The 12,495-nt window shown below is 38.2% G+C and overlaps 1 non-coding gene across 1 annotated transcript; it reads right to left on the bottom strand.

Moving 5' to 3' along the window:
* Positions 1-8,170: 8,170 nt before the first annotated feature.
* Positions 8,171-8,278, bottom strand: LOC148573901 (small nucleolar RNA R71). The gene has a single exon (XR_015906373.1). It is a non-coding gene; the product is annotated as a small nucleolar RNA R71 (small nucleolar RNA).
* Between the last annotated feature and the right edge of the window lie 4,217 nt (positions 8,279-12,495).

The raw sequence follows: 12,495 nt of genomic DNA on the forward strand, positions 1-12,495 counted from the left end.
GATAACTGCTTCAACTCAAGATCCAAAGGCCCATATCCAAGACTTGAAGAATCAACTAGAAGATCAGAAGAGTAGTATATATAGGAGTAGCCTTGAACTAGAGAGGAGCTTTTGGCACTATTAGAATTACTCTCTGTAATTTACTTTCTCTGCACTTCTAGTTTAACTTTCAGAATGTACTCTCCATCTTTGCTTTCCATTCCCAGAGCTATGAACAACTAAACCCCTTTCATTGGGTTAGGGAGCTCTGTTGTAATTTGATGGATCAATAATAGTTTTCTTTATTCTTCTTCTTTCTTTTCTCTTGATTTTACTAGAAAGCTTTCAATCTTCATCCAATTGAGTAGTTATCTTGGAAAAGAAGCTATTCATACTTGGATCTCTTCTGAACCTTGGAAGAGGAATGAAGAGATCATGCTAGAAATGCTTTCTCATGTTGGACCAAATTGGGGTTTGGGCGGATATGGTGACATATAATTCTCCCAATACTTTGATTTGGAAATACATGTGGTATAATCAGTGACCACACTTCATCTCTTCTCATGAGCAATTAGACCAAGGAATTGGTTATTGATCTGATTTGAGAGATTGAATTACCAAGGAATTGGAATTCAATCACTTAAGATTGCCAAGGAGATCAATGAATGCATTAATTGAGGAAGAGATGAAAATGAACTTGATCCGGAGAATGCAACATCTCCTAAGCCCAATGAATTCCCATTTCTGATCTTACCCATTCTCTTTACTTTATGCCATTTACTTTCATGCTAAACTCCCCTTCCCCATTTAAGATTCTGCAATTTACTTCCCGTCATTTAATTTCTGCTATTTACTTTCCCGCCATTTAATTTCCTACAATTCTCAACTCACTTTCTGCTTAGCTCAACTAGAACATTCTTCCAATTAAAGTTGCTTGACCAATCAATCCCTGTGGGATTCGACCTCACTCTACTGTGAGTTTTTACTTGACGACAATTCGGTATACTTGCCGAGGGAGATTTGTTAAGGGACAAGTTTCCGTGCATCATTAAGCACACTCTTTTTGCTTTGGACCACGACTTTAACCGCTCAGTCTCAGGCTTTTCACTTGACACCTTTATGCCACAAGCACATGGTTAGGGACAGATTAGATTGAGCCGCTTAGGCCAGGATTTTATTCCTTTGGGCCCTCCTAACCACTGATGCTCAAAGCCTTGGGCCCTTTTACCCTTGCCTTTTGGTTTTACGGGCTATTGGCTTTTTCTGCTTGCTTTTTATTTTTTTTCTTTCTCTTTTTTGCCATTTTTTCTTTCTTGCATGCATATAATTTTTTTTCTTTTGCAGCATGCTTTTTCTTTTGCTTTTTGCTGCTTCTTCTTACTTCAAGAATCAATTTTCAAATTTTTCAGGTTATCAATAATATTTTTCCTTTTTCCTTATTCTTTTTGGAGCAAACATTCATAGATTTCAACTTCAAACATGCACTGTTTTTTTTCATTCATTTAGAAAACAAAAGCAATTGACACCACATCAAACTAATCTTATTTTAAACTTGAAATTCATGCATCTCTCAATTCTTTTTAGATATTTTTTTTTCATTTAAGCAAGGTGAGAGAATATGGAACATCTTACAAATTTTTAAGACATCAATGCAAATGATCATGCAACTAGGACAAGAAAACAGATAAACAGACAGAAAACAGAAAAATAACAGGAAGGAAGTAAAAGAGAATGAATCCACTTGAATGATGGTGGCCAGTGCTCCTCCTTGAGGATCTTGTGTAGTGCTTGATCTCTTCTATGTCACTCCTTTGTCTCTGTTGAGGCGGCTGCACAAGTTTATGTGCATGATCTCTAGTTTGCTCTATCCTCTTCTTCTATACTTAATAGTTTTGCTCGCCCTCGAGCAAATATGATCAATAGGGAGGAAGAAGGTGGGGTAGGTGGAGCTTCTGTGGGACCTCTTGGTCCTGAGAGGCTAGGGAATTCCAGATTCCCTGCTTCTTTGCATTGGCGTTTGAACGACCAGGGACAGATACCTGGCTGGCGTGCAACGCCAGCAATGCACCCCTCTTGGGGCTTGAACGCCCTGGAAGGCATCCTCACTTGCGTTCAACTTTGACACTCTTTCCGGAGTGTTCTATTTTTACTGCTGTGAATTCTGTCTCTTGAAACACTTTTATTTTTCTGCACTTTTACATTTCAGTATTGAATTCAATTTGGCTTATGCAATTTCGGTTTCTGATAATCCTCTTCTACAAATTTTCCTTTCTGCAATTTTACAATTCAGTTTACATTGAGCTTGATTTTAATCTTCTGTTCCCATTACTTTCAATTTACTTTCATGCAATTTAAATCTTCTGCAATTGTTCTGAGTTCTGATTTACTGCTTCATTTAATTTTTCAGCACCCAATTCCCTTTACATTTGCTGCAATTTACGTTTCTTGCTCTTTAAGTCTGCCAATTTACCTTTTTCACTTTATACCTTCTGCAATTTACATTCTGTTAATACAATTTCACCCAATTCACCGCTGTTAGCTTAACTAAACTAATTAGCTCACTAAAGTTGCTTGATCCATCAATCCCTGTGGGATCGAGCTCACTCTTGTGAGTTATTACTTATTACTACTTGATGCGACCCAGTACACTTGCCAGTGAGTTTGTGTGGAATCGTTTTTCCCTCATCAAGTTTTTGGCGCCATTGCCGGGGATTGATATAGATCGACAATGATTAAGTGGGTGATAAGTATAGATTAAGCATTTTCTTTGTTTTTATTCTTTTAATCTTCTGTTTTAAGATGATACCAAGGTGTTTGTGTTTTTGCCTCACTAAACAAATCTCATCTGAGACATGAATTTCAATTTTCTTTGGTGATTGTGTTTTACAAAATTCAAATGGAATTCAACTCATCTTTTGATCAAATAAATTTTATGGGATATTGCCCACCATCACAATATGATTCAAGTCATTATCCTAATGGTGGATGGGAATCTCACCAAGAAATCACATATTCTGAGCAACCCAATCAATGAAGATATGCTTCAGAGCCACAAGATGAGCAAGACAATTCCCTGGGATACTACCCAATACCACAATATGATTCATGTCATTATGCTAATGGTGGATGGGAGTATCAACAAGGAATAAAAGAGTATGAACAATAAAGTGAAATGAGCTACCTTCTAGAGCCACAAAGTAACTCATATTGTTATGACAGTTACACAAACTATGGCTGGAAAGGAAATTTCAATGATTCATATTCTAATCATCTAGAGACATCATCATTTGATTGTGCTGTCAATACATTCATGCAAGATTGCTCCCCAAGGCCACAAAATGATTCACACTATGATGGATTCAACAATTACTCAAGTTGTGGTTGGGAGAATCAAAATAAAAAATCATTCAACAGTTCATACTCCATTTATCAAGAGCCATCATCACTTGAGCAAGCCTTCAATTCATTTATGCTAAATTGTCCAACCTCACCTCCCAATTTTTCACTTGAAAATTCTTTATCACTTGATTATGCCTCAACACAAAGTTTCCTCCAAGATCCATACAACTTACTTCACCAACCACAAAATCCAGTCCACAATTCACAAAATTCACTCCATACCCCTCAAAACAACTTCACCACAACATATCCATGTCCACAAAATTACTCTCAACCTTCATCTCTTGAGCCAGCAGAGGATCTCCTTCAAAAGTCCAGAGAATTATTGGAAAGACAAGAACAAGTCTGGAAAAGGCAAGAAATCCTCCTCAAGAAGATGGATGTGCACTTAGAACAAATAAGGAGAAACTTAGAACTATCAAACAGTGAGGATGAAGACTAATTTGTGGGTGAGGAAGTGGAAGAATAAGAAAAAGAGGTCCCTGTGTCAAGAGAAATTCCAATAAAGAATGAAGTTATGGAAGTATATGAGCCTAGGATTCCATATCCACAGAGGCTAATCGAAGTGACAATGGAACATGAAGATTCCCTCCCAAAGGACTTAATGCAAAATCATGAAGAAGAAATGGAGGAAGATGATGAGCGGATAATTTATACGCTTTTTGGCATTGTTTTTAGTATGTTTTTAGTAGGATCTAGTTACTTTTACGGATGTTTTCATTAGTTTTTATGTTAAATTCACATTTCTGGACTTTACTATGAGTTTGTATGTTTTTCTGTGATTTCAGGTATTTTCTGGCTGAAATTAAGGGACTTGAGCAAAAATCAGATTCAGAGGTTGAAGAAGGACTGCTGATGCTGTTGGATTCTGACCTCACTGCACTCAAAGTGGATTTTCTGGAGCTACAGAACTCAAAATGGCGCGCTTCCAATTGCGTTATAAAGTAGACATCCGGGGCTTTCCAGCAATGTATAATAGGCTATACTTTGGCCGAGTTTAGACGACGTAAAACGGCGTTGAACGCCAGTTCTACGCTGCTGTCTGGAGTTAAACGCCAGAAACAAGTCACAAACCAGAGTTGAACGCCAGAAATACGTTACAACTTGGCGTTCAACTACAGAAAGAGCCTCTGCACATGTAACATTCAAGCTCAGCCCAAGCACACACCAAGTGGGCCCCGGAAGTGGATTTATGCATCAATTACTTACTTCTGTAAACCCTAGTAGCTAGTTTATTATAAATAGGACCTTTTACTATTGTATTAGACATCTTTGGAATCATCGTGGATTGTATTTAGATCCTGTGATCTCGTTTTGGGGGCTGGCCATTTGGCCATGCCTGGACATTTCACTTATGTATTTTCAAACGGTAGAGTTTCTACACTCCATAGATTAAGGTGTGGAGCTCTGCTGTTCCTCAAAGATTAATGCAAAGTACTACTGTTTTCTATTCAATTCATCTTATTTCACTTCTAAGATATTCATTCGTACTTCAACCTGAATGTGATGAACGTGACAATCATCATCATTCCCTATGAACGCGTGCCTGACAACCACTTCCGTTCTACTTTAGATTGAAGGAGTATCTCTTAGATCTCTTAATCAGAATCTTCGTGGTAAAAGCTAGATTGATGGCGGCATTCATGAGAGCCCGGAAAGTCTAAATCTTGTTCGTGGTATTCCGAGTAAGACTCTGGGATTGAATGACTATGACGAACTCCAAACTCGCGAGTGCTGGGCGTAGTGACAGACGCAAAAGGATAGTAAATCCTATTCCAGTATGATCGAGAACCTCCAAGATGATTAGCCATGCAGTGACAGCGCATCGGACCATTTTCACAGAGAGGAATAGGATGCAACCAACGACAAGGGTGATGCCTCCAGACGATTACCCGTGCTGTGACAGAGCATTTGGACCATTTTCCCGAGAGGATTGAAAGTAGCCATTGGCACCGGTGACATCCTTACATAAAGCCAGCCATAGAAAGGAGTAAGACTGATTGGATGAAGACAGTAGGAAAGCAGAGGTTCAGAGGAACGAAAGCATCTCTATGCGCTTATCTGAAACTCTCACCAATGATTTACATAAGTATTTCTATCCTTCTTTTATTACTTATTTTCGAAAACCCCATTACTATTTTATATCTGCCTGACTGAGATTTACAAGGTGACCATAGCTTGCTTCATACCAACAATCTCCGTGGGATTCGACCCTTACTCACGTAAGGTATTACTTGGACGACCCAGTGCACTTGCTGGTTAGTTATGCGAAGTTGTGAAGACATATTTAGACCATGGTTCTGTGCATCCGTTTCTGGTGCCATTGCCAGGGAATCAATTTCGAACAACAATTCACAACCTGAGTAACAATTTCGCATACCAAGTTTTTGGCGCCGTTGCCGGGGATTGTTCGAGTTTGGACAACTGACGGTTCATCTTGTTGCTCAGATTAGGTAATTTTCTTTTTATTTTCAAAAATTTTTCAAAAATATTTCAAAATTTTCTCACCTGTTTTCGAAAAATAAAAAGAAAAAAAATGTTTTCAAAAATATATTTTTCTTCAGAATTTTTAAGAATGAATTCTAGTGTTTCATGAAGCATGTGAAGCCTGGTTGGCTGTAAAGCCATGTCTAAATTCATTTGGACAGAGGCTTCCAATTTGTTATCAAGAGCAAGCTAGTTGTTGCTAATCCACCTGCTGCTGTTCCTGATTTACATACTAAAGCTTGGCTGGCTATTAAGCCATGCCTGACCCTTTTATTGGAGCTTTAGTCTAAAAAGCATAAGATTCCTGGAATTCATATTAAAAATTTTGGAATCCTTATTTTTCTTTTTCAAAATGATTTTCGAAAAAAATTAAAAGAAAATACAAAAAATTTATAAAATCATAAAAATCAAAAATATTTTTGTGTTTCTTGTTTGAGTCTTGAGTCATGTTATAAGTTTGGTGTCAATTGCATATTCACCTTGCATTTTTCAAAAATTTTCATGCATTCATAGTGTTCTTCATGATCTTCAAGTTGTTCTTGGTAAGTCTTCTTGTTTGATCTTTGCATTTGCATGTTTTGTGTCTTTTCTTGTTTTTCATATGCATTCCTGAATTCTTTATGTCTAAGCATTAAAGAATTCTAAGTTTGGTGTCTTGCATGTTTTCTTTGCATTAAAAATTTTTCAAAAATATGTTCTTGATGTTCATCATGATCTTCATATTGTTCTTGGTGTTCATCTTGACATTCATAGCATTCTTGCATGCATCACATGTTTTGATCTAAAATTCTCATGCATTGCATTATTTTTCTTGTTTTTCTCTCTCATCATAAAAATTCAAAAATCAAAAAAATATCTTTCCCTCTTTTCTCTCATAATTTCGAAAATTAGATTTGACTTTTTCAAAAATTTTTAAAATCTAGTTGTTTTTATGAGTCAAATAAAATTTTCAATTTAAAAATCTTATCTTTCTCAAAACCTTTTTCAAAAATCAAATCTTTTTCATTTTTCTTAGTTATCTTCGAAAATTCCAAAAATATTTTTCAAAAATCTTTTTCTTAATTTTACATCATATTTTCGAAGATAACATCATCAATTAATGTTTTGATTCAAAAATTTCAAGTTTGTTACTTACTTGTTAAGAAAGATTCAAACTTTAAGTTCTAGAATCATATTTTATGATTTCTTGTGAATCAAGTCATTAATTGAGATTTTAAAAATCAAATCTTTTTCAAAAACTAATTTCTATCATTTGTTTTCAAAATATCTTCTTATCTTACCTTTTTCAAAAATTTGATTTCAAAATATCTTTTCTAACTTCCTAACTTCTTATCTTTTCAAATTTGTTTCAACCAACTAACTAACTTTTTGTTTGTTTCTTATCTTTTTCAAAACCACCTAACTAACTCTCTCTCTCTCTAATTTTCGAAAATATCTTCCCCCTTTTTCAAAAATTCTTTTTAATTAACTAATTATTTTAATTTTTGATATTTTTTATTTTCGAAAATTACTAACCTTTTTCAAAAACTATTTTCGAAAATCACTAACTCTTTTTCAAAAATTATTTTCGAAAATCCTCCCCCTCGCTCATCTTATTCTATTTATTTATTCATCTACTAACATCTCTTCCTCACATCACTCACCAAATTCGAACCCCCTCTTCTATCTGTGTTCGAATTTTTTCTTCTTCTTTGTCTACTAACAATAAGGAACCTCTTTACTGTGACATAGAGGATTCCTCTTCTTTTCTTTTTCTCTTCTCTTTCTTATGAGCAGGGACAGAGAAAAAGGCATTCTTGTTGAAGCTGATCCAGAACCTGAAAGGACTCTAAAGAGGAAACTAAGAGAAGCTAAATTACAACAATCCAGAGACAACCTTATTGAAAATTTCAAACAAGTAAAGGAGATGGCAGCCGAACCCAACAACAATAATGCAAGGAGGATGCTTGGTGACTTTACTGCACCTAATTCCAATTTACATGGAAGAAGCATCTCCATCCCTACCATTGGAGCAAACAATTTTGAGCTGAAACCTCAGCTAGTTTTTCTGATGCAGCAGAACTGCAAGTTTCATGGACTTCCATCTGAAGATCCTTTTCAGTTCTTAACTGAATTCTTGCAGATCTGTGATACTGTTAAGACTAATGGAGTAGATCCTGAAGTCTACAGGCTCATGCTTTTCCCTTTTGCTGTAAGAGACAGAGCTAGAGTGTGGTTAGACTCTCAACCCAGAGATAGCCTTAACTCTTAGGATAAGCTGGTCACGGCTTTCTTAGCCAAGTTCTTTCCTCCTCAAAAGCTGAGCAAGCTTAGAGTGGATGTTCAGACCTTCAGACAGAAGGAAGGTGAATCCCTCTATGAAGCTTGGGAAAGATACAAGCAGCTGACCAAAAAGTGTCCTTCTGACATGCTTTCAGAATGGACCATCCTGGATATATTCTATGATGGTTTATCTGAGCTATCAAAGATGTCATTGGATACTTCTGCAGGTGGATCCATTAACTTAAAGAAAACGCCTGCAGAAGCTCAAGAACTCATTGACATGGTTGCTAATAACCAGTTCATGTACACTTCTGAGAGGAATCCTGTGAGTAATGGGACGCCTCAGAAGAAGGGAGTTCTTGAAGTTGATACTCTGAATGCCATATTGGCTCAGAACAAAATATTGACTCAGCAAGTCAATATGATTTCTCAGAGTCTGAATGGAATGCAAGCTGCATCCAGCAGTACTCAAGAGGCTTCTTATGAAGAAGAAGCTTATGATCCTGAGAACCCTGCAATAGCAGAGGTAAATTACATGGGTGAACCATATGGAAACACCTATAATCCATCATGGAGAAATCATCCAAATCTCTCATGGAAGGATCAAAGGCCTCAACAAGGCTTTAATAATGGTGGAAGAAACAAGTTTAACAATAATAAACCTTTTCCATCATCCACTCAGCAACAGACAGAGAACTCTGAACAAAATACCTCTAATTTAACAAACTTAGTCTCTGATTTATCCAAGGCCACTGTTAGTTTCATGAATGAAACAAGGTCTTCCATTAGAAATTTGGAAGCACAAGTGGGTCAGCTGAGTAAAAGGATCACTGAAATCCCTCCTAGCACTCTCCCAAGCAATACAGAAGAGAATCCAAAAGGAGAGTGCAAGGCCATTGACATAAGCACCATGGCCGAACTTGTAAGGGAAGGAGAGGACGTGAATCCCAAGGAGGAAGACCTCCTGGGACATCCAGTGATCAATAAGGAGCTTCCCTCTGAGGAACCAAAGGACTCTGAGGCTCATCTAGAGACCATAGAGATTCCATTGAACCTCCTTATGCCATTCATGAACTCTGATGAGTATTCCTCTTCTGAAGAGAATGAGGATGTTACTGAAGAGCAAGCTACCAAGTTCCTTGGTGCAATCATGAAGCTAAATGCCAAATTATTTGGTATTGAGACTTGGGAAGATGAACCTCCCTTGTTCACCAATGAACTAAGTGATCTGGATCAACTGACATTGCCTCAGAAGAGACAGGATCCTGGAAAGTTCATAATACCTTGTACTATAGGCACCATGATCTTTAAGGCTCTGTGTGACCTTGGTTCAGGGATAAACCTCATGCCCCTCTCTGTAATAGAGAAACTGGGAATCTATGGGGTGCAAGCTGCTAAAATCTCATTAGAGATGGCAGACAATTCAAAAAAAATAGGCTTATGGACAAGTAGAGGACGTGTTAGTAAAGGGTGAAAGTCTTTACATCCCTACTAATTTCATAGTCCTGGATACTGGAAAGGAAGAGGATGAATCCATCATCCTAGGAAGACCTTTCCTAGCCACAGCAAGAGCTGTGATTGATGTGGACAGAGGAGAATTGATCCTTCAATTAAATAAGGACAACTTTGTGTTTACAACTCAAGGATCTCTCTCTGCATCCATGGAGAGGAAGTAGAAAAAGCTTCTCTCAAAGCAGAGTCAAACAAAGCCCCCACAGTCAAACTCTAAGTTTGGTGTTGGGAGGCCACAACCAAACTCTAAGTTTGGTGTCAAACCCCCATATCCAAACTCTAAGTTTGGTGTTGGGAGGTCTCAATAAAGCTCTGCACATCTCTGAGGCTCCATGAGAGCCCACTGTCAAGCTATTGACATTAAAGAAACGCTTTTTGGGAGGCAACCCAATTTTTATTTATCTAACTATATTTTTCTTAGTTATATGTCTTTATAGGTTCATGATCATGTGGAGTCACAAAATAAATATAAAAATTGAAAACGGAATCAAAAACAGCAGAAAAAAATCACACCCTGGAGGAAGGCCTTACTGGCGTTTAAACGCCAGTAAGAAGCATGTTTTGGGCGTTCAACGCCAGAACAGAGCATGGTTCTGGCGCTGAATGCCAGAAATGGGCAGCATCTGGGCGTTTGAACGCCAGAAATGCACCCTGGAGGAGAGCTGGCGATGAACGCCCAGAACAAGCATGGTTCTGGCGTTCAACGCCAGAAATAGGCTACAATTGGGCGTTCAACGCCCAGAACAAGCACCAACCTGGCGCTGAACGCCCAGAGTTGTGTGCAAGGGCATTTTACATGCCTAATTTGGTGCAAGGTTGTAAATCCTTGAAAACCTCAGGATCTGTGGACCCCACAGGATCCCCACCTACCTCCACTCACTTCTTCTCACTCCTCTTTCACACAATCCCATAAACACTCTTCCCCAAAATCCTTCACCAATCACCTCAATCTCTCTTCCCCATCACCTCTTCACCACTCACATCAATCCACTCTTCCCCATAAACCTACCTCATAAACTCCACCTACCTTCAAAATTCAAAATCAATTTTCCACCTAAACCCACCCTAAATGGCCGAACCTTCACCCCCGCTCCCTTCCCTATATATAGCCCTCCATTCTTCCTCATTTTCCCACAACACAACCCTCTCTTCTCTTCTTGGCCGAAACACAACCCCTTGTCCTTCTCCTCCATTTCTTTTTCTTCTTCATCTTTTCTTTCTTCTCTTGCTCGAGGGCGAGCAAAATTCTAAGTTTGGTGTGGTAAAAGCATAAGCTTTTTGTTTTTCCATTACCATTGATGGCACCTAAGACCGGAGAATCCTCTAGAAAAGGGAAAGGGAAGACAAAAGCTTCCACCTCCGAGTCATGGGAGATGGAAAGGTTCATCTCCAAAGCCCATCAAGACCACTTCTATGATGTTGTGGCCAAGAAGAAGGTGATCCCCGAGGTCCCTTTCAAACTCAAAAGAAATGAGTATCCGGAGATCCGACATGAAATTCATAGAAGAGGTTGGGAAGTTCTAACAAATCACATCCAACAAGTCGGCATCCTAATGGTTCAAGAGTTCTATGCTAATGCATGGATCACTAGGAACCATGATCAAAGTAAGAACCCGAACCCAAAGAATTATCTCACCATGGTTCGGGGGAAATACTTAGATTTTAGTCCGGAAAATGTGAGGTTGGCGTTCAACTTGCCAAACATGGAAGAGAACGCACGCCCCTACACAAGGAGAGTCAACTTTGATCAAAGGTTGGACCAAGTCCTCATGGACATATGTGTAGAAGGAGCTCAATGGAAGATTGACTCAAAAGACAAACCGGTTCAACTAAGAAGACTGGACCTTAAGCCTGTAGCTAGAGGATGGTTGGAGTTCATTCAATGCTCAATCATTCCCACTAGCAACCGGTCTGAAGTTACTATAGACCGGGCCATCATGATCCATAGCATCATGATTGGAGAAGAGGTGGAAGTTCATGAGATTATACCTCAAAAACTCTATAAAGTGGCTGACAAGTCCTCCACTATGGCAAGGTTAGCCTTTCCTCACCTCATCTGCCACCTATGCAATTCGGCTGGGATTGACATAGATCTAGATATCCTTATTAAAGAGGACAAGCCCATCACTAAGAAAAAGATGGAGCAAGCAAGAGAGGCCATTCATGGAGCTCAAGTGGCGCATGAAGCTCATCACCATGAGATCCTGGAGATGCCTCAAATGCATTTTCCTCCACAAAACTAGTGGGAGCAAATCAACACCTCCCTAGGAGAACTAAGCTCCAACATGGGACAATTAAGGATGAAACATCAAGAGCACTCCATCATCCTTCATGAAATTAGAGAAGATCAAAGGGCAATGAGGGAGGAGCAACAAAGACAAGGAAGAGACATAGAAGAGCTGAAGGACATCATTGGTTCCTCAAGAAGGAAACACCACCATCACTAAGGTGGATTCATTCCTTGTTCTTATTTCTTCTGTTTTTCGTTTTCTATGTTATGTGCTTATCTATGTTTGTGTCTTCATTACATGATCATTAGTAGTTAGTAACTTTGTCTTAAAGTTATGAATGTCCTATGAATCCATCACCTCTCTTAAATGAAAACTGTTTTAATTCAAAAGAACAAGAAGTACATGAGTTTTGAATTTATCCTTGAACTTAGTTTAATTATATTGATGTGGTGACAATGCTTCTTGTTTTCTGAATGTATGCTTGAACAGTGCATATGTCTTTTGAAGTTGTTGTTTAAGAATGTTAAATATGTTGGCTCTTGAAAGAATGATGACTAGGAAACATGTTATTTGATAATCTGAAAAATCATAAAAATGATTCTTAAAGCAAGAAAAAGCAACAAAG

Source organism: Arachis ipaensis, chromosome B2, assembly GCF_059453495.1.
Source record: "Arachis ipaensis isolate K30076 ecotype BB chromosome B2, ASM5945349v1, whole genome shotgun sequence".
Taxonomy (NCBI): domain Eukaryota; kingdom Viridiplantae; phylum Streptophyta; class Magnoliopsida; order Fabales; family Fabaceae; genus Arachis; species Arachis ipaensis.